The sequence below is a fragment of the Physella acuta genome, unplaced genomic scaffold (assembly GCF_028476545.2).
Source record: "Physella acuta isolate Inbredline_101_S28 unplaced genomic scaffold, ASM2847654v3 ptg002569l, whole genome shotgun sequence".
In the NCBI taxonomy this organism is placed as follows: Eukaryota; Metazoa; Mollusca; class Gastropoda; family Physidae; genus Physella; species Physella acuta.
The window spans coordinates 1-22613 of NW_026734030.1; the positions used below are offsets into that span (position 1 = coordinate 1).

The following is a 22613-nucleotide window of genomic DNA, read 5'->3' on the forward strand; positions in this document are numbered from 1 at the left end:
TTGTCAATGGAATCCGGTGTGTTTGCTTCTGTCGTCTTCAATGAATTATGAATGTGTGTGTGAGTGATTAGAAAAGAACCCAACATAGACTGCCTGAAACAATTTAGATCTAGACCTAGTCTATAGACCTAGGTAGATATTCTGACCCGATTCGACCGCCCGATCGGCGGTATTTACACAGTGTGTAAATAAATGAGGGGGAAGGATTAATAAAAACATATTTGGTTTTAAAAAGAAGAAGATATAAAATAAAAAGGGTAGACTAGCGGTAGGTTAAAGAATAGAATTTTAAAATAACGACCACCCTTATTTGTTGTAGACAGGGGTTAAACGGAGCACATTTAAAGAAAAATAGATTCTATTTTCATTTGTATCTATGAACGAATACCCCTAAAATATGTCCAGTTACTACTATTAATATGACCGCCCCCTCCCTGTTCTGCTCGTGTAAACCAGTGTAAGTATTATACATCTATAATAATGATCTCATACTGCTAGTGATTGACATGTTGATACGTTATTAATAAAGTTTGAAACAAGTAGGGTAGGGTAGGGTAGGGTAGGAAAACTCGATTTTTGTTCATTGACACACAACGAAAGCTAATTGGGTAAACTTTGGTTGTCCTGAAAAGGACAGTAGTAGGCTAGGTGGACAGTGGGCAGCAGGGTGACACTGTTTAGCTCTTGCCACCGGGTGTCTTCTGTGACTTCTTGGGCAGAAGCACGGCCTGGATGTTGGGGAGGACACCACCCTGGGCGATGGTGACACCCGACAAAAGTTTGTTCAACTCTTCGTCGTTACGGATGGCCAGCTGGAGGTGACGAGGAATGATTCTTGTCTTCTTGTTGTCTCTGGCAGCGTTGCCGGCCAACTCGAGCACTTCAGCGGCCAAATACTCGAGGACGGCGGCTAGGTAGACTGGGGCACCAGCACCGACACGCTCAGCATAGTTTCCTTTCCTCAACAGACGATGAATACGTCCGACTGGGAATTGAAGGCCTGCCCTGGAGGAGCGAGACTTGGACTTTCCCTTGACTTTACCGCCTTTACCACGTCCGGACATTGTGAGTTGGTTAGGAGCGAGAAGAAATACAGCGACTAACAGCGATACGGCTGCAGGCGATGAATGAAGACTTAACGGCGAGATCGGCCCTTTTATACGAAACGGCGAGGAAATCCGTTCGTCACCAAGCGAGCGTTCTGATTGGCTGCGCAGCGGCTTGGCGTTCGTACTCGTACTCGTACTCTCCAAATTTCCTCGCCGTTTCATATAAAAGGGCGGCCGGCGGTCGGTTCGCCTCATTTCTGTTCAAGCCATTGAAAAGAAAACAACATGCCACCTAAAGTTTCTTCCAAGGGAGCCAAGAAGGCCGGTAAGGCTAAAGCCGTACGCACCGGTGACAAGAAAAAGAAGAGGAGGAGAAAGGAAAGCTACAGCATCTACATTTACAAAGTCTTGAAGCAGGTGCACCCTGACACTGGCATTTCCTCCAAGGCCATGTCCATCATGAACTCCTTCGTCAACGACATCTTTGAGCGCATTTCAGCTGAAGCCAGCCGTCTTGCCCACTACAACAAGCGCAGCACCATCACCTCCAGGGAGATCCAGACCGCTGTCCGTCTCCTCCTGCCCGGTGAGCTGGCCAAACACGCCGTCAGTGAAGGCACCAAGGCTGTCACCAAGTACACCACCAGCAAATAAACACAACAGCAAACAACCACCTGGCTTGCTTGTTGTGGCTCTACTACTCGGCCCTTTTCAGGGCCTCCACCCATTCCCAATTAGCTCGGTTTGGTTTACATTGAACGAGTTTTCCCTCCCTCCCTCATCCACCCACCCACTCTGTGTAGCTGCCATGTTACAGTTTTTTTTTTTTGTTTAGTCATTCTTTTCTTTAATAAGTAGAGATAGATATACATACATACATAGGCCTACATAGTAATATGCCTATCCCAACAACTGCACACACTATTCTCTTAACACATTTGCTAATTCTATCCTTTAAACTAGACATAAAAAGGCCACATACTTATTACTGGGTGGCTCCTTTTTTTTAAAAACACTATTTCATTCTGCATCTCACACAGGGCATCAGCACACCTCTATGCATATCATTTATTGTGTGTTGTTTGGCATAGATCCAAGGGATGAATGGGATTTAATAGTTTTAATTCAGATTATAAGGCTGGCTGTTGTAATAGGAATTATTAGCCAACACTTTGATTCTTATCACCAGTGCTAACTGCCATTTTCATTACAATACATCCATTCTGGTGGGTTGGTTTTTTTCTGTCTTCATTATATATGTTGAACATAACTGTGTGAGTGTGGCTTTTGGTGTTTTTATTATTTTTGTTTTTCTTTCATTAAAGCTACCATGTCAGATTGCTAAGGCATGCATCTGCCACCATTTGTTCACTGATATACTTTTTTCCTACTACCATCATATCATATGATTCTTTTGGTTTTGTCTTTTGCTAGGCCTGGCTTGAAAATGAGTTGGTTACACTTCTGCACAACATACATTCTCTTTAACAAGACAAAACAACAATTAAATACTCTGAACTTTTTTTTTTTATTATCATATATATACTTTTTTTTTTTTTCAAAATACAGAAAATAAAAAATAACATGAGCTCAAGTACACAGCTTTCAAGAAGTTCATGGTTTTCTTTGCCAGCCTGCACAATGATTTCAGCACAGATTAAATTTAAACAATCAAAAGGAGGTTGATCTCTTACCGGCTGACGAGAAAGTTTGCGCAGAAGCATCATTTCTTAAGCCCCTGGTCAGTTGGAGTTGTAAAATGATGAGGTTTTCTTAACATTTGCCCTGGGGCATACATTTATGGTCCTGGTACTAGTTCTATACTGACAAGGATTCTTTCAAAGCAACTTGAGCCCAAAGGGAAGTATTTATATGCCTGCAACATAGCTGTGATTAATAAAGAATGAATTTCAATGCAAAAAATAATAATTTGAATCCCTGCAAGCTCCTTTCACATAAACCAGAGAGAAAAAAATGTATGCCAGTCTATAACATATACAATATAAATAAATTAGATTGAATATAAAGATTTTTTTTATTCCTCTCATTAGTTCAACCCTTCTCTTTTTATATAAACACCCAAGGCAGACGCTTGAGTAAATTAATATCCTTCCATATATTATAGAAGCATAAATAAATATGTGTAAAAAGTATTTCATATATGTATATATTTTTTTAAATATATATATATATATATATATATATATATTTTTATATATATATTTATTTATAATGTAAAAATATTGAATATATATACATAGACGAATATTGTATATATGTCTATATATACGTATGTATATATATGCATGTTTTGTGTATATATATATATATATATTTACATGTGTGTCTAAATGTATATTCATTGAATATATATTTGAATGTATATTCAAATATATATATTTGAGTGTAGACGAAAGACGCTCAAGTAAAATAATATCCTTCAGAATATTATAATTATAAGTTTTTTTCTTCTACCCCAGCAAACAGAAGGATATATATATACACACATATATATAATTTATATTTACAAATATATATTATATAAGAATTAATATATATATTCATAATACATATATATATATATATATATATATATATATATATATATATATATATATATAAGTATATATATATATATATATATGTATAAATAAATAAGTTATATATATAGATATATTCATATATAATGTATTTATTATGTAAATATATGTATATATCAGTGTGCGTATATAAAGGTATGTATATATGTTCAAATATATTTATTTGTTTGTTCGGATACATATATATCTGTTGTGTGTATTAAATTGCGCTCTTCTGTCAGTTTTTTCATTTGACGACAGTCGGTTAAGGTACTGGCCCCAGCCTAAAGATATTAGTAGAGTCTTCATAATGTGATGCCATGGGCTAGCAAAAAATAAATGAAGAAAAATCACATAGCAGGACAAATTGACATTTTACATGCTTTCAAACTTAAACTGAAATCAGAAAATGATGTGAAATTCATCTTGTGTATATAGAAAAATAAGCATTGTGCCAAAATCCTAATCATTGGTATTAAAAATGACATCAGCTTAATTTAAAAACTGGAAATTGTTTTGCCCTGCCGGATGAGATACCGGTAGCAGACACAGGGTTCCAGGCTGATGAAAGAAAGCGGTATACTTAAAGACAAAAGAATACCCTGTGTTAAAGCGGAACCAGCTAAGATTAAAGCTTAAAGTAAAGGCCTGCCCTGTCGCAGAATGTTAAAGTGGCCGGTGAAAGATCCCCGCGCCAGGCTAAAAGCAAGCTGTACACTTATTACTTAACGAGGGCTTCTTCAGGTCTTGTCTGTAGGACAATTCAGTCACAATAACAGGCAGACCAGGCCAGCCCTGGATATAAGCTAATTCATTTTATGCGCTGCTTCGACAGTCAATGAATATGGAGCTGCGGTCAGACTTTCAAACAAACCGCCTGAGTATTTAAAATGGGAAACAATATTTATTAATATTATCACCAACTAGATCTAGATTATATAGGCTACAAGGAAACCCAGAACCAGACTGGAAAGAAGTAAATTTACTCCCACTAATGATGACTTATCACTAATACTAATAATTAAAAAAAATGTTTAAAAAAATTAATTGCTCAAACCTAATAATCATTACAATCAAGCATCAAGTCTGATAGCCAACATTGGACCTAAAATCTAGATCTATTAGTTTTTACTGAACTAAATCTTATGTTATTTACTAATAATTACTAATGCATTTAATTATTAATACCTAGGCTACTCATTCCTACAGAATCTAGAAATTCTAGATCTAGACTCTAGAGAAATACTGGCGTCCCAGGCCAACCTAACCTTTTAAGCAACATCCTTAATTAGCATTTAATTAACCATGGATCGCCTGCCTTTTTTTTTTCACCGTGAAATTATTATTGTAATTTTTGAAACAGTATTTTGAATAGATCTACCCTCCTGTTTATATTATTTTAGTTAAGCTAGAGCGTTAGATCTAGAATTCTAGATCGTCGCCTAGTTGCGTGTTTTAAAATGAAGCCAGAATATTAATAGACTGAAAATAAATGTGCCAGTTGTCGTGGGAAAAGGTTAAAAGAATAATTAATAAATGAAAAGCATTGAACTATTTCTCAAACATTAAATTAGTAGACTTGTAGGCGGCTAGATCTAGATCTATGTGATGAGTTGGATTAAAATTGAATGAATTCGTGCAGAATGTTTCGGAAGGAGTGAGTGAGCGGGAGACCCAAAAAAGTTAAAGTATCGCCTTTCCGATAGATCATTTCACATGAAAGCGATAGTTAAAGGACAGGTCGGATGCAGGGGGCACCTGGTTTTCTGATTTTAGTCAAGGAAAATGGGGAAAATGTATTTATTTTGTATTTTACAACGCGCGATGCTCGAAAATTAGTAGCTCAGGGAAGTCTACCGGTGGTTACCGCCTCAGGTTAAAAATAGCGACCAATGGCTGTAGAGGGAAAAAAAGGCACATAGTATTCGATATTAAAACAATGTTTCGCTTTTGTGGAGATTTAGGGCGTTTTTTATTATTGAAATAATATGAGGAAAGCAGTGAAATCATTATTGTAGCCAGAAAAGGACGAATAACTGCTGATTTCGTTTGAGTATATTTATAAGCCCCAATTTTCTCACACAGATGTCTACGGCCATACCACGTTGAAAATACCGGTTCTCGTCCGATCACCGCAGTCAAGCAACGTCGGGCGTGGTTAGTACTTAGATGGGTGACCGCTTGGGAACACCACGTGTTGTAGACTTTTTTTCATCTTTTGTCTTTTATTTTTTGCCCCACTGGACACCTATTCTTACCACCTGCACTCTTTCCTAAGTTCACCACATACCTGTGAACACTTTTGTAATATCGAAATATTTTTTGTTTGTTTCTTTTGTGCCTTCACGGTAGGCTACCTCGATCCTACCCACCCATGGAAACAAACCCCTTAAAAACCAACAAAGGAAAGATGACCACTCTGCCCAAATTAAATAAATAAACTAAGTAGGCTACAACCTAATAATTAGAAGTAACTCAGTAAGTTAAATAAGGGGTAGGTATGGAAAACATTCGTGTAGGGGTTACAACCACTCGAGCTAATTCGGAAACGTATGGGTGGCCCTAATAAGGGCCGGATGGGTAGAACAAATGGGTGGTCCTGGGTTGAGTTTAACCGCCGAAGCCGTACAGGGTGCGACCTTGACGTTTCAGAGCATAGACGACATCCATAGCAGTGACGGTCTTCCTCTTGGCGTGCTCAGTGTAGGTGACGGCATCACGGATGACATTTTCAAGGAACACCTTGAGGACACCTCTGGTTTCTTCGTAGATCAGACCAGAGATACGTTTGACACCACCTCTGCGAGCAAGACGACGGATGGCTGGCTTGGTGATACCTTGGATGTTATCACGCAACACCTTCCTGTGACGCTTGGCGCCTCCTTTGCCGAGTCCCTTACCACCTTTGCCTCGGCCAGACATATTGAATTTTTCTTCTTTGTTGATGAAGGAGTGTTCGAAAAACGCCGTCTGCAGAGAAACTCGCTCCTTATATACGGTCCTGGGCTCGAGTTCGTTCAATATGGCGGACACCGCCCAACCAAAAGCGGTCGGCGAATGAGCCAGCCAATGAAAAAGCAGCTTGCCGTGTCGACTGGAATGTTGCTGGCTTGTCGGCTAACGGTGTCGTTTTCAAAGTCATTTTTTCACCTATTCTGCTATGCGACCCTTGGATAAAAAATAAAGAGTTTCATTGCCCACACGTGTAGGCATAGAAAAGATCCACGTTTGTCATGTTAAAATATGATATTAGACGTTATTTTCACCGTTTTGTGCGAATAAAACTGAAATATTTCCCTACACCTAATTATGCGAGTACGAGCGAGCTCATTATGCGAGTACGAGAGAATCTCGAACGCTGATTGGTCGAGTACGAACGAAATAATATTCTCGTACTCCGCTCCGTACTCGCAGTGGTTTGTTTACATCGTGAAACGAATAGGTTAGTTAGCTTCTAATAATTAAATAATCTATGGCGTGTAGTCGTTAAGAATAATTTCTGCTCTCCGATTAAGATCTAGATATCTAGCTCTAACCCTAAAGGGTTTTTCTTTTTTTTTTTTTTATATATATATTTTAAAAAGCAATGGATAGGGTGGTGGGTGGGTGAAAGAAAAATATAAAATTTATTCTCTCCTTTCTTCACATTTGAGATAAATAAAACAATATCAACAGCATGCATACACGAATTCAAATAGCAATGTGATGTGTGAGTTGAATTAAAGAGATAAATGAATAGAACCTATCTCCCGCATCCCCCAGAATAATACTAATAGATGTAGTAGTAGTAGTAGTAGTAGAGTGGCAGACATGGGCAGGGGGTGTAGTGGGTGGGTGGGTGGAAACTCGTGAGGTGGGGGACCTTCACTGCTAATCTGAACGTTGTCAGGTGGTCCTAAAAAGGACCTTGGTTGAGGACAGGGGGTGGTGGTTTGGGCTTAAAAGAAACCTCTTAAGCACGCTCACCACGGATACGTCTGGCTAGCTGGATGTCCTTGGGCATGATGGTGACACGCTTGGCGTGGATGGCGCACAGGTTGGTGTCTTCAAACAGACCGACGAGGTAAGCCTCGCTAGCCTCCTGCAGGGCCATGACAGCGGAGCTCTGGAAGCGAAGGTCAGTCTTGAAGTCCTGGGCGATTTCTCTGACCAGGCGCTGGAATGGCAGCTTGCGAATGAGCAGCTCAGTGCTCTTCTGGTAACGACGGATTTCTCTCAGGGCGACGGTTCCAGGCCTGTAACGATGGGGCTTCTTAACACCGCCGGTGGCTGGTGCTGACTTTCTGGCGGCTTTGGTGGCCAGCTGTTTACGTGGGGCTTTGCCTCCAGTAGATTTTCGGGCGGTTTGTTTGGTACGAGCCATCTTTTTTTTTTTGAATGATCTTAACTGACTGTTAAGGAAATGCGGCAGCTCAGCGCTGCTGGCCCTTTTATAACCGTCCGCCAAACCCTTAGCGCAACGAAGCTCTCCCATTGGACGAGTACGAGTTTAACGACGCTGATTGGCCGAGTAGCAGCCACACAACGTTGAGACAGCGTCGACATAGCAGATTATTTTTAGACACGGTATCCAGCCGAGCGATCTATTAATAGCAGACAGGGCCGATAACACAAAATATTCTTCGTTCAAATGAAATCCTTGGTTGTGCCGCTTGTCAATGGAATCCGGTGTGTTTGCTTCTGTCGTCTTCAATGAATTATGAATGTGTGTGTGAGTGATTAGAAAAGAACCCAACATAGACTGCCTGAAACAATTTAGATCTAGACCTAGTCTATAGACCTAGGTAGATATTCTGACCCGATTCGACCGCCCGATCGGCGGTATTTACACAGTGTGTAAATAAATGAGGGGGAAGGATTAATAAAAACATATTTGGTTTTAAAAAGAAGAAGATATAAAATAAAAAGGGTAGACTAGCGGTAGGTTAAAGAATAGAATTTTAAAATAACGACCACCCTTATTTGTTGTAGACAGGGGTTAAACGGAGCACATTTAAAGAAAAATAGATTCTATTTTCATTTGTATCTATGAACGAATACCCCTAAAATATGTCCAGTTACTACTATTAATATGACCGCCCCCTCCCTGTTCTGCTCGTGTAAACCAGTGTAAGTATTATACATCTATAATAATGATCTCATACTGCTAGTGATTGACATGTTGATACGTTATTAATAAAGTTTGAAACAAGTAGGGTAGGGTAGGGTAGGGTAGGAAAACTCGATTTTTGTTCATTGACACACAACGAAAGCTAATTGGGTAAACTTTGGTTGTCCTGAAAAGGACAGTAGTAGGCTAGGTGGACAGTGGGCAGCAGGGTGACACTGTTTAGCTCTTGCCACCGGGTGTCTTCTGTGACTTCTTGGGCAGAAGCACGGCCTGGATGTTGGGGAGGACACCACCCTGGGCGATGGTGACACCCGACAAAAGTTTGTTCAACTCTTCGTCGTTACGGATGGCCAGCTGGAGGTGACGAGGAATGATTCTTGTCTTCTTGTTGTCTCTGGCAGCGTTGCCGGCCAACTCGAGCACTTCAGCGGCCAAATACTCGAGGACGGCGGCTAGGTAGACTGGGGCACCAGCACCGACACGCTCAGCATAGTTTCCTTTCCTCAACAGACGATGAATACGTCCGACTGGGAATTGAAGGCCTGCCCTGGAGGAGCGAGACTTGGACTTTCCCTTGACTTTACCGCCTTTACCACGTCCGGACATTGTGAGTTGGTTAGGAGCGAGAAGAAATACAGCGACTAACAGCGATACGGCTGCAGGCGATGAATGAAGACTTAACGGCGAGATCGGCCCTTTTATACGAAACGAATCCGTTCGTCACCAAGCGAGCGTTCTGATTGGCTGCGCAGCGGCTTGGCGTTCGTACTCGTACTCGTACTCTCCAAATTTCCTCGCCGTTTCATATAAAAGGGCGGCCGGCGGTCGGTTCGCCTCATTTCTGTTCAAGCCATTGAAAAGAAAACAACATGCCACCTAAAGTTTCTTCCAAGGGAGCCAAGAAGGCCGGTAAGGCTAAAGCCGTACGCACCGGTGACAAGAAAAAAGAAGAGGAGGAGAAAGGAAAGCTACAGCATCTACATTTACAAAGTCTTGAAGCAGGTGCACCCTGACACTGGCATTTCCTCCAAGGCCATGTCCATCATGAACTCCTTCGTCAAACGACATCTTTGAGCGCATTTCAGCTGAAGCCAGCCGTCTTGCCCACTACAACAAGCGCAGCACCATCACCTCCAGGGAGATCCAGACCGCTGTCCGTCTCCTCCTGCCCGGTGAGCTGGCCAAACACGCCGTCAGTGAAGGCACCAAGGCTGTCACCAAGTACACCACCAGCAAATAAAACACAACAGCAAACAACCACCTGGCTTGCTTGTTGTGGCTCTACTACTCGGCCCTTTTCAGGGCCTCCACCCATTCCCAATTAGCTCGGTTTGGTTTACATTGAACGAGTTTTCCCTCCCTCCCTCATCCACCCACCCACTCTGTGTAGCTGCCATGTTACAGTTTTTTTTTTTTTGTTTAGTCATTCTTTTCTTTAATAAGTAGAGATAGATATACATACATACATAGGCCTACATAGTAATATGCCTATCCCAACAACTGCACACACTATTCTCTTAACACATTTCATGCTAATTCTATCCTTTAAACTAGACATAAAAAGGCCACATACTTATTACTGGGTGGCTCCTTTTTTTTAAAAACACTATTTCATTCTGCATCTCACACAGGGCATCAGCACACCTCTATGCATATCATTTATTGTGTGTTGTTTGGCATAGATCCAAGGGATGAATGGGATTTAATAGTTTTAATTCAGATTATAAGGCTGGCTGTTGTAATAGGAATTATTAGCCAACACTTTGATTCTTATCACCAGTGCTAACTGCCATTTTCATTACAATACATCCATTCTGGTGGGTTGGTTTTTTTCTGTCTTCATTATATATGTTGAACATAACTGTGTGAGTGTGGCTTTTGGTGTTTTTATTATTTTTGTTTTTCTTTCATTAAAGCTACCATGTCAGATTGCTAAGGCATGCATCTGCCACCATTTGTTCACTGATATACTTTTTTCCTACTACCATCATATCATATGATTCTTTTGGTTTTGTCTTTTGCTAGGCCTGGCTTGAAAATGAGTTGGTTACACTTCTGCACAACATACATTCTCTTTAACAAGACAAAACAACAATTAAATACTCTGAACTTTTTTTTTTTATTATCATATATATACTTTTTTTTTTTTCAAAATACAGAAAATAAAAAATAACATGAGCTCAAGTACACAGCTTTCAAGAAGTTCATGGTTTTCTTTGCCAGCCTGCACAATGATTTCAGCACAGATTAAATTTAAACAATCAAAAGGAGGTTGATCTCTTACCGGCTGACGAGAAAGTTTGCGCAGAAGCATCATTTCTTAAGCCCCTGGTCAGTTGGGAGTTGTAAAATGATGAGGTTTTCTTAACATTTGCCCTGGGGCATACATTTATGGTCCTGGTACTAGTTCTATACTGACAAGGATTCTTTCAAAGCAACTTGAGCCCAAAGGGAAGTATTTATATGCCTGCAACATAGCTGTGATTAATAAAGAATGAATTTCAATGCAAAAAATAATAATTTGAATCCCTGCAAGCTCCTTTCACATAAACCAGAGAGAAAAAAATGTATGCCAGTCTATAACATATACAATATAAATAAATTAGATTGAATATAAAGATTTTTTTTATTCCTCTCATTAGTTCAACCCTTCTCTTTTTATATAAACACCCAAGGCAGACGCTTGAGTAAATTAATATCCTTCCATATATTATAGAAGCATAAATAAATATGTGTAAAAAGTATTTCATATATGTATATATTTTTTTAAATATATATATATATATATATATATATATATTTTTATATATATATTTATTTATAATGTAAAAATATTGAATATATATACATAGACGAATATTGTATATATGTCTATATATACGTATGTATATATATGCATGTTTTGTGTATATATATATATATATATTTACATGTGTGTCTAAATGTATATTCATTGAATATATATTTGAATGTATATTCAAATATATATATTTGAGTGTAGACGAAAGACGCTCAAGTAAAATAATATCCTTCAGAATATTATAATTATAAGTTTTTTTCTTCTACCCCAGCAAACAGAAGGATATATATATACACACATATATATAATTTATATTTACAAATATATATTATATAAGAATTAATATATATATTCATAATACATATATATATATATATATATATATATATATATATATATATATATATAAGTATATATATATATATATATATGTATAAATAAATAAGTTATATATATAGATATATTCATATATAATGTATTTATTATGTAAATATATGTATATATCAGTGTGCGTATATAAAGGTATGTATATATGTTCAAATATATTTATTTGTTTGTTCGGATACATATATATCTGTTGTGTGTATTAAATTGCGCTCTTCTGTCAGTTTTTTCATTTGACGACAGTCGGTTAAGGTACTGGCCCCAGCCTAAAGATATTAGTAGAGTCTTCATAATGTGATGCCATGGGCTAGCAAAAAATAAATGAAGAAAAATCACATAGCAGGACAAATTGACATTTTACATGCTTTCAAACTTAAACTGAAATCAGAAAATGATGTGAAATTCATCTTGTGTATATAGAAAAATAAGCATTGTGCCAAAATCCTAATCATTGGTATTAAAAATGACATCAGCTTAATTTAAAAACTGGAAATTGTTTTGCCCTGCCGGATGAGATACCGGTAGCAGACACAGGGTTCCAGGCTGATGAAAGAAAGCGGTATACTTAAAGACAAAAGAATACCCTGTGTTAAAGCGGAACCAGCTAAGATTAAAGCTTAAAGTAAAGGCCTGCCCTGTCGCAGAATGTTAAAGTGGCCGGTGAAAGATCCCCGCGCCAGGCTAAAAGCAAGCTGTACACTTATTACTTAACGAGGGCTTCTTCAGGTCTTGTCTGTAGGACAATTCAGTCACAATAACAGGCAGACCAGGCCAGCCCTGGATATAAGCTAATTCATTTTATGCGCTGCTTCGACAGTCAATGAATATGGAGCTGCGGTCAGACTTTCAAACAAACCGCCTGAGTATTTAAAATGGGAAACAATATTTATTAATATTATCACCAACTAGATCTAGATTATATAGGCTACAAGGAAACCCAGAACCAGACTGGAAAGAAGTAAATTTACTCCCACTAATGATGACTTATCACTAATACTAATAATTAAAAAAAATGTTTAAAAAAATTAATTGCTCAAACCTAATAATCATTACAATCAAGCATCAAGTCTGATAGCCAACATTGGACCTAAAATCTAGATCTATTAGTTTTTACTGAACTAAATCTTATGTTATTTACTAATAATTACTAATGCATTTAATTATTAATACCTAGGCTACTCATTCCTACAGAATCTAGAAATTCTAGATCTAGACTCTAGAGAAATACTGGCGTCCCAGGCCAACCTAACCTTTTAAGCAACATCCTTAATTAGCATTTAATTAACCATGGATCGCCTGCCTTTTTTTTTTCACCGTGAAATTATTATTGTAATTTTTGAAACAGTATTTTGAATAGATCTACCCTCCTGTTTATATTATTTTAGTTAAGCTAGAGCGTTAGATCTAGAATTCTAGATCGTCGCCTAGTTGCGTGTTTTAAAATGAAGCCAGAATATTAATAGACTGAAAATAAATGTGCCAGTTGTCGTGGGAAAAGGTTAAAAGAATAATTAATAAATGAAAAGCATTGAACTATTTCTCAAACATTAAATTAGTAGACTTGTAGGCGGCTAGATCTAGATCTATGTGATGAGTTGGATTAAAATTGAATGAATTCGTGCAGAATGTTTCGGAAGGAGTGAGTGAGCGGGAGACCCAAAAAAGTTAAAGTATCGCCTTTCCGATAGATCATTTCACATGAAAGCGATAGTTAAAGGACAGGTCGGATGCAGGGGGCACCTGGTTTTCTGATTTTAGTCAAGGAAAATGGGGAAAATGTATTTATTTTGTATTTTACAACGCGCGATGCTCGAAAATTAGTAGCTCAGGGAAGTCTACCGGTGGTTACCGCCTCAGGTTAAAAATAGCGACCAATGGCTGTAGAGGGAAAAAAAGGCACATAGTATTCGATATTAAAACAATGTTTCGCTTTTGTGGAGATTTAGGGCGTTTTTTATTATTGAAATAATATGAGGAAAGCAGTGAAATCATTATTGTAGCCAGAAAAGGACGAATAACTGCTGATTTCGTTTGAGTATATTTATAAGCCCCAATTTTCTCACACAGATGTCTACGGCCATACCACGTTGAAAATACCGGTTCTCGTCCGATCACCGCAGTCAAGCAACGTCGGGCGTGGTTAGTACTTAGATGGGTGACCGCTTGGGAACACCACGTGTTGTAGACTTTTTTTCATCTTTTGTCTTTTATTTTTTGCCCCACTGGACACCTATTCTTACCACCTGCACTCTTTCCTAAGTTCACCACATACCTGTGAACACTTTTGTAATATCGAAATATTTTTTGTTTGTTTCTTTTGTGCCTTCACGGTAGGCTACCTCGATCCTACCCACCCATGGAAACAAACCCCTTAAAAACCAACAAAGGAAAGATGACCACTCTGCCCAAATTAAATAAATAAACTAAGTAGGCTACAACCTAATAATTAGAAGTAACTCAGTAAGTTAAATAAGGGGTAGGTATGGAAAACATTCGTGTAGGGGTTACAACCACTCGAGCTAATTCGGAAACGTATGGGTGGCCCTAATAAGGGCCGGATGGGTAGAACAAATGGGTGGTCCTGGGTTGAGTTTAACCGCCGAAGCCGTACAGGGTGCGACCTTGACGTTTCAGAGCATAGACGACATCCATAGCAGTGACGGTCTTCCTCTTGGCGTGCTCAGTGTAGGTGACGGCATCACGGATGACATTTTCAAGGAACACCTTGAGGACACCTCTGGTTTCTTCGTAGATCAGACCAGAGATACGTTTGACACCACCTCTGCGAGCAAGACGACGGATGGCTGGCTTGGTGATACCTTGGATGTTATCACGCAACACCTTCCTGTGACGCTTGGCGCCTCCTTTGCCGAGTCCCTTACCACCTTTGCCTCGGCCAGACATATTGAATTTTTCTTCTTTGTTGATGAAGGAGTGTTCGAAAAACGCCGTCTGCAGAGAAACTCGCTCCTTATATACGGTCCTGGGCTCGAGTTCGTTCAATATGGCGGACACCGCCCAACCAAAAGCGGTCGGCGAATGAGCCAGCCAATGAAAAAGCAGCTTGCCGTGTCGACTGGAATGTTGCTGGCTTGTCGGCTAACGGTGTCGTTTTCAAAGTCATTTTTTCACCTATTCTGCTATGCGACCCTTGGATAAAAAATAAAGAGTTTCATTGCCCACACGTGTAGGCATAGAAAAGATCCACGTTTGTCATGTTAAAATATGATATTAGACGTTATTTTCACCGTTTTGTGCGAATAAAACTGAAATATTTCCCTACACCTAATTATGCGAGTACGAGCGAGCTCATTATGCGAGTACGAGAGAATCTCGAACGCTGATTGGTCGAGTACGAACGAAATAATATTCTCGTACTCCGCTCCGTACTCGCAGTGGTTTGTTTACATCGTGAAACGAATAGGTTAGTTAGGCTTCTAATAATTAAATAATCTATGGCGTGTAGTCGTTAAGAATAATTTCTGCTCTCCGATTAAGATCTAGATATCTAGCTCTAACCCTAAAGGGTTTTTCTTTTTTTTTTTTTATATATATATTTTAAAAAGCAATGGATAGGGTGGTGGGTGGGTGAAAGAAAAATATAAAATTTATTCTCTCCTTTCTTCACATTTGAGATAAATAAAACAATATCAACAGCATGCATACACGAATTCAAATAGCAATGTGATGTGTGAGTTGAATTAAAGAGATAAATGAATAGAACCTATCTCCCGCATCCCCCAGAATAATACTAATAGATGTAGTAGTAGTAGTAGTAGTAGAGTGGCAGACATGGGCAGGGGGTGTAGTGGGTGGGTGGGTGGAAACTCGTGAGGTGGGGGACCTTCACTGCTAATCTGAACGTTGTCAGGTGGTCCTAAAAAGGACCTTGGTTGAGGACAGGGGGGTGGTGGTTTGGGCTTAAAAGAAACCTCTTAAGCACGCTCACCACGGATACGTCTGGCTAGCTGGATGTCCTTGGGCATGATGGTGACACGCTTGGCGTGGATGGCGCACAGGTTGGTGTCTTCAAACAGACCGACGAGGTAAGCCTCGCTAGCCTCCTGCAGGGCCATGACAGCGGAGCTCTGGAAGCGAAGGTCAGTCTTGAAGTCCTGGGCGATTTCTCTGACCAGGCGCTGGAATGGCAGCTTGCGAATGAGCAGCTCAGTGCTCTTCTGGTAACGACGGATTTCTCTCAGGGCGACGGTTCCAGGCCTGTAACGATGGGGCTTCTTAACACCGCCGGTGGCTGGTGCTGACTTTCTGGCGGCTTTGGTGGCCAGCTGTTTACGTGGGGCTTTGCCTCCAGTAGATTTTCGGGCGGTTTGTTTGGTACGAGCCATCTTTTTTTTTTTGAATGATCTTAACTGACTGTTAAGGAAATGCGGCAGCTCAGCGCTGCTGGCCCTTTTATAACCGTCCGCCAAACCCTTAGCGCAACGAAGCTCTCCCATTGGACGAGTACGAGTTTAACGACGCTGATTGGCCAGTAGCAGCCACACAACGTTGAGACAGCGTCGACATAGCAGATTATTTTTAGACACGGTATCCAGCCGAGCGATCTATTAATAGCAGACAGGGCCGATAACACAAAATATTCTTCGTTCAAATGAAATCCTTGGTTGTGCCGCTTGTCAATGGAATCCGGTGTGTTTGCTTCTGTCGTCTTCAATGAATTATGAATGTGTGTGTGAGTGATTAGAAAAGAACCCAACATAGACTGCCTGAAACAATTTAGATCTAGACCTAGTCTATAGACCTAGGTAGATATTCTGACCCGATTCGACCGCCCGATCGGCGGTATTTACACAGTGTGTAAATAAATGAGGGGGAAGGATTAATAAAAACATATTTGGTTTTAAAAAGAAGAAGATATAAAATAAAAAGGGTAGACTAGCGGTAGGTTAAAGAATAGAATTTTAAAATAACGACCACCCTTATTTGTTGTAGACAGGGGTTAAACGGAGCACATTTAAAGAAAAATAGATTCTATTTTCATTTGTATCTATGAACGAATACCCCTAAAATATGTCCAGTTACTACTATTAATATGACCGCCCCCTCCCTGTTCTGCTCGTGTAAACCAGTGTAAGTATTATACATCTATAATAATGATCTCATACTGCTAGTGATTGACATGTTGATACGTTATTAATAAAGTTTGAAACAAGTAGGGTAGGGTAGGGTAGGGTAGGAAAACTCGATTTTTGTTCATTGACACACAACGAAAGCTAATTGGGTAAACTTTGGTTGTCCTGAAAAGGACAGTAGTAGGCTAGGTGGACAGTGGGCAGCAGGGTGACACTGTTTAGCTCTTGCCACCGGGTGTCTTCTGTGACTTCTTGGGCAGAAGCACGGCCTGGATGTTGGGGAGGACACCACCCTGGGCGATGGTGACACCCGACAAAAGTTTGTTCAACTCTTCGTCGTTACGGATGGCCAGCTGGAGGTGACGAGGAATGATTCTTGTCTTCTTGTTGTCTCTGGCAGCGTTGCCGGCCAACTCGAGCACTTCAGCGGCCAAATACTCGAGGACGGCGGCTAGGTAGACTGGGGCACCAGCACCGACACGCTCAGCATAGTTTCCTTTCCTCAACAGACGATGAATACGTCCGACTGGGAATTGAAGGCCTGCCCTGGAGGAGCGAGACTTGGACTTTCCCTTGACTTTACCGCCTTTACCACGTCCGGACATTGTGAGTTGGTTAGGAGCGAGAAGAAATACAGCGACTAACAGCGATACGGCTGCAGGCGATGAATGAAGACTTAACGGCGAGATCGGCCCTTTTATACGAAACGGCGAGGAAATCCGTTCGTCACCAAGCGAGCGTTCTGATTGGCTGCGCAGCGGCTTGGCGTTCGTACTCGTACTCGTACTCTCCAAATTTCCTCGCCGTTTCATATAAAAGGGCGGCCGGCGGTCGGTTCGCCTCATTTCTGTTCAAGCCATTGAAAAGAAAACAACATGCCACCTAAAGTTTCTTCCAAGGGAGCCAAGAAGGCCGGTAAGGCTAAAGCCGTACGCACCGGTGACAAGAAAAAGAAGAGGAGGAGAAAGGAAAGCTACAGCATCTACATTTACAAAGTCTTGAAGCAGGTGCACCCTGACACTGGCATTTCCTCCAAGGCCATGTCCATCATGAACTCCTTCGTCAACGACATCTTTGAGCGCATTTCAGCTGAAGCCAGCCGTCTTGCCCACTACAACAAGCGCAGCACCATCACCTCCAGGGAGATCCAGACCGCTGTCCGTCTCCTCCTGCCCGGTGAGCTGGCCAAACACGCCGTCAGTGAAGGCACCAAGGCTGTCACCAAGTACACCACCAGCAAATAAACACAACAGCAAACAACCACCTGGCTTGCTTGTTGTGGCTCTACTACTCGGCCCTTTTCAGGGCCTCCACCCATTCCCAATTAGCTCGGTTTGGTTTACATTGAACGAGTTTTCCCTCCCTCCCTCATCTCACCCACCCACTCTGTGTAGCTGCCATGTTACAGTTTTTTTTTTTTGTTTAGTCATTCTTTTCTTTAATAAGTAGAGATAGATATACATACATACATAGGCCTACATAGTAATATGCCTATCCCAACAACTGCACACACTATTCTCTTAACACATTTCATGCTAATTCTATCCTTTAAACTAGACATAAAAAGGCCACATACTTATTACTGGGTGGCTCCTTTTTTTTAAAAACACTATTTCATTCTGCATCTCACACAGGGCATCAGCACACCTCTATGCATATCATTTATTGTGTGTTGTTTGGCATAGATCCAAGGGATGAATGGGATTTAATAGTTTTAATTCAGATTATAAGGCTGGCTGTTGTAATAGGAATTATTAGCCAACACTTTGATTCTTATCACCAGTGCTAACTGCCATTTTCATTACAATACATCCATTCTGGTGGGTTGGTTTTTTTCTGTCTTCATTATATATGTTGAACATAACTGTGTGAGTGTGGCTTTTGGTGTTTTTATTATTTTTGTTTTTCTTTCATTAAAGCTACCATGTCAGATTGCTAAGGCATGCATCTGCCACCATTTGTTCACTGATATACTTTTTTCCTACTACCATCATATCATATGATTCTTTTGGTTTTGTCTTTTGCTAGGCCTGGCTTGAAAATGAGTTGGTTACACTTCTGCACAACATACATTCTCTTTAACAAGACAAAACAACAATTAAATACTCTGAACTTTTTTTTTTTATTATCATATATATACTTTTTTTTTTTTCAAAATACAGAAAATAAAAAATAACATGAGCTCAAGTACACAGCTTTCAAGAAGTTCATGGTTTTCTTTGCCAGCCTGCACAATGATTTCAGCACAGATTAAATTTAAACAATCAAAAGGAGGTTGATCTCTTACCGGCTGACGAGAAAGTTTGCGCAGAAGCATCATTTCTTAAGCCCCTGGTCAGTTGGAGTTGTAAAATGATGAGGTTTTCTTAACATTTGCCCTGGGGCATACATTTATGGTCCTGGTACTAGTTCTATACTGACAAGGATTCTTTCAAAGCAACTTGAGCCCAAAGGGAAGTATTTATATGCCTGCAACATAGCTGTGATTAATAAAGAATGAATTTCAATGCAAAAAATAATAATTTGAATCCCTGCAAGCTCCTTTCACATAAACCAGAGAGAAAAAAATGTATGCCAGTCTATAACATATACAATATAAATAAATTAGATTGAATATAAAGATTTTTTTTATTCCTCTCATTAGTTCAACCCTTCTCTTTTTATATAAACACCCAAGGCAGACGCTTGAGTAAATTAATATCCTTCCATATATTATAGAAGCATAAATAAATATGTGTAAAAAGTATTTCATATATGTATATATTTTTTTAAATATATATATATATATATATATATATATATTTTTATATATATATTTATTTATAATGTAAAAATATTGAATATATATACATAGACGAATATTGTATATATGTCTATATATACGTATGTATATATATGCATGTTTTGTGTATATATATATATATATATTTACATGTGTGTCTAAATGTATATTCATTGAATATATATTTGAATGTATATTCAAATATATATATTTGAGTGTAGACGAAAGACGCTCAAGTAAAATAATATCCTTCAGAATATTATAATTATAAGTTTTTTTCTTCTACCCCAGCAAACAGAAGGATATATATATACACACATATATATAATTTATATTTACAAATATATATTATATAAGAATTAATATATATATTCATAATACATATATATATATATATATATATATATATATATATATATATATATATAAGTATATATATATATATATATATGTATAAATAAATAAGTTATATATATAGATATATTCATATATAATGTATTTATTATGTAAATATATGTATATATCAGTGTGCGTATATAAAGGTATGTATATATGTTCAAATATATTTATTTGTTTGTTCGGATACATATATATCTGTTGTGTGTATTAAATTGCGCTCTTCTGTCAGTTTTTTCATTTGACGACAGTCGGTTAAGGTACTGGCCCCAGCCTAAAGATATTAGTAGAGTCTTCATAATGTGATGCCATGGGCTAGCAAAAAATAAATGAAGAAAAATCACATAGCAGGACAAATTGACATTTTACATGCTTTCAAACTTAAACTGAAATCAGAAAATGATGTGAAATTCATCTTGTGTATATAGAAAAATAAGCATTGTGCCAAAATCCTAATCATTGGTATTAAAAATGACATCAGCTTAATTTAAAAACTGGAAATTGTTTTGCCCTGCCGGATGAGATACCGGTAGCAGACACAGGGTTCCAGGCTGATGAAAGAAAGCGGTATACTTAAAGACAAAAGAATACCCTGTGTTAAAGCGGAACCAGCTAAGATTAAAGCTTAAAGTAAAGGCCTGCCCTGTCGCAGAATGTTAAAGTGGCCGGTGAAAGATCCCCGCGCCAGGCTAAAAGCAAGCTGTACACTTATTACTTAACGAGGGCTTCTTCAGGTCTTGTCTGTAGGACAATTCAGTCACAATAACAGGCAGACCAGGCCAGCCCTGGATATAAGCTAATTCATTTTATGCGCTGCTTCGACAGTCAATGAATATGGAGCTGCGGTCAGACTTTCAAACAAACCGCCTGAGTATTTAAAATGGGAAACAATATTTATTAATATTATCACCAACTAGATCTAGATTATATAGGCTACAAGGAAACCCAGAACCAGACTGGAAAGAAGTAAATTTACTCCCACTAATGATGACTTATCACTAATACTAATAATTAAAAAAAATGTTTAAAAAAATTAATTGCTCAAACCTAATAATCATTACAATCAAGCATCAAGTCTGATAGCCAACATTGGACCTAAAATCTAGATCTATTAGTTTTTACTGAACTAAATCTTATGTTATTTACTAATAATTACTAATGCATTTAATTATTAATACCTAGGCTACTCATTCCTACAGAATCTAGAAATTCTAGATCTAGACTCTAGAGAAATACTGGCGTCCCAGGCCAACCTAACCTTTTAAGCAACATCCTTAATTAGCATTTAATTAACCATGGATCGCCTGCCTTTTTTTTTTCACCGTGAAATTATTATTGTAATTTTTGAAACAGTATTTTGAATAGATCTACCCTCCTGTTTATATTATTTTAGTTAAGCTAGAGCGTTAGATCTAGAATTCTAGATCGTCGCCTAGTTGCGTGTTTTAAAATGAAGCCAGAATATTAATAGACTGAAAATAAATGTGCCAGTTGTCGTGGGAAAAGGTTAAAAGAATAATTAATAAATGAAAAGCATTGAACTATTTCTCAAACATTAAATTAGTAGACTTGTAGGCGGCTAGATCTAGATCTATGTGATGAGTTGGATTAAAATTGAATGAATTCGTGCAGAATGTTTCGGAAGGAGTGAGTGAGCGGGAGACCCAAAAAAGTTAAAGTATCGCCTTTCCGATAGATCATTTCACATGAAAGCGATAGTTAAAGGACAGGTCGGATGCAGGGGGCACCTGGTTTTCTGATTTTAGTCAAGGAAAATGGGGAAAATGTATTTATTTTGTATTTTACAACGCGCGATGCTCGAAAATTAGTAGCTCAGGGAAGTCTACCGGTGGTTACCGCCTCAGGTTAAAAATAGCGACCAATGGCTGTAGAGGGAAAAAAAGGCACATAGTATTCGATATTAAAACAATGTTTCGCTTTTGTGGAGATTTAGGGCGTTTTTTATTATTGAAATAATATGAGGAAAGCAGTGAAATCATTATTGTAGCCAGAAAAGGACGAATAACTGCTGATTTCGTTTGAGTATATTTATAAGCCCCAATTTTCTCACACAGATGTCTACGGCCATACCACGTTGAAAATACCGGTTCTCGTCCGATCACCGCAGTCAAGCAACGTCGGGCGTGGTTAGTACTTAGATGGGTGACCGCTTGGGAACACCACGTGTTGTAGACTTTTTTTCATCTTTTGTCTTTTATTTTTTGCCCCACTGGACACCTATTCTTACCACCTGCACTCTTTCCTAAGTTCACCACATACCTGTGAACACTTTTGTAATATCGAAATATTTTTTGTTTGTTTCTTTTGTGCCTTCACGGTAGGCTACCTCGATCCTACCCACCCATGGAAACAAACCCCTTAAAAACCAACAAAGGAAAGATGACCACTCTGCCCAAATT

At 38.9% G+C, this 22613-nt stretch overlaps 3 non-coding genes across 3 annotated transcripts; all 3 read left to right on the forward strand.

Moving 5' to 3' along the window:
- Positions 1–5715: 5715 nt before the first annotated feature.
- On the forward strand, positions 5716–5834 carry LOC131933598 (5S ribosomal RNA). Its single transcript, XR_009385082.1, has one exon. It is a non-coding gene; the product is annotated as a 5S ribosomal RNA (ribosomal RNA).
- An 8157-nt stretch (positions 5835–13991) lies between these two features.
- On the forward strand, positions 13992–14110 carry LOC131933599 (5S ribosomal RNA). The gene has a single exon (XR_009385083.1). It is a non-coding gene; the product is annotated as a 5S ribosomal RNA (ribosomal RNA).
- Positions 14111–22270: 8160 nt separating this feature from the next.
- On the forward strand, positions 22271–22389 carry LOC131933600 (5S ribosomal RNA). Its single transcript, XR_009385084.1, has one exon. It is a non-coding gene; the product is annotated as a 5S ribosomal RNA (ribosomal RNA).
- The last annotated feature ends 224 nt before the right edge of the window (positions 22390–22613 follow it).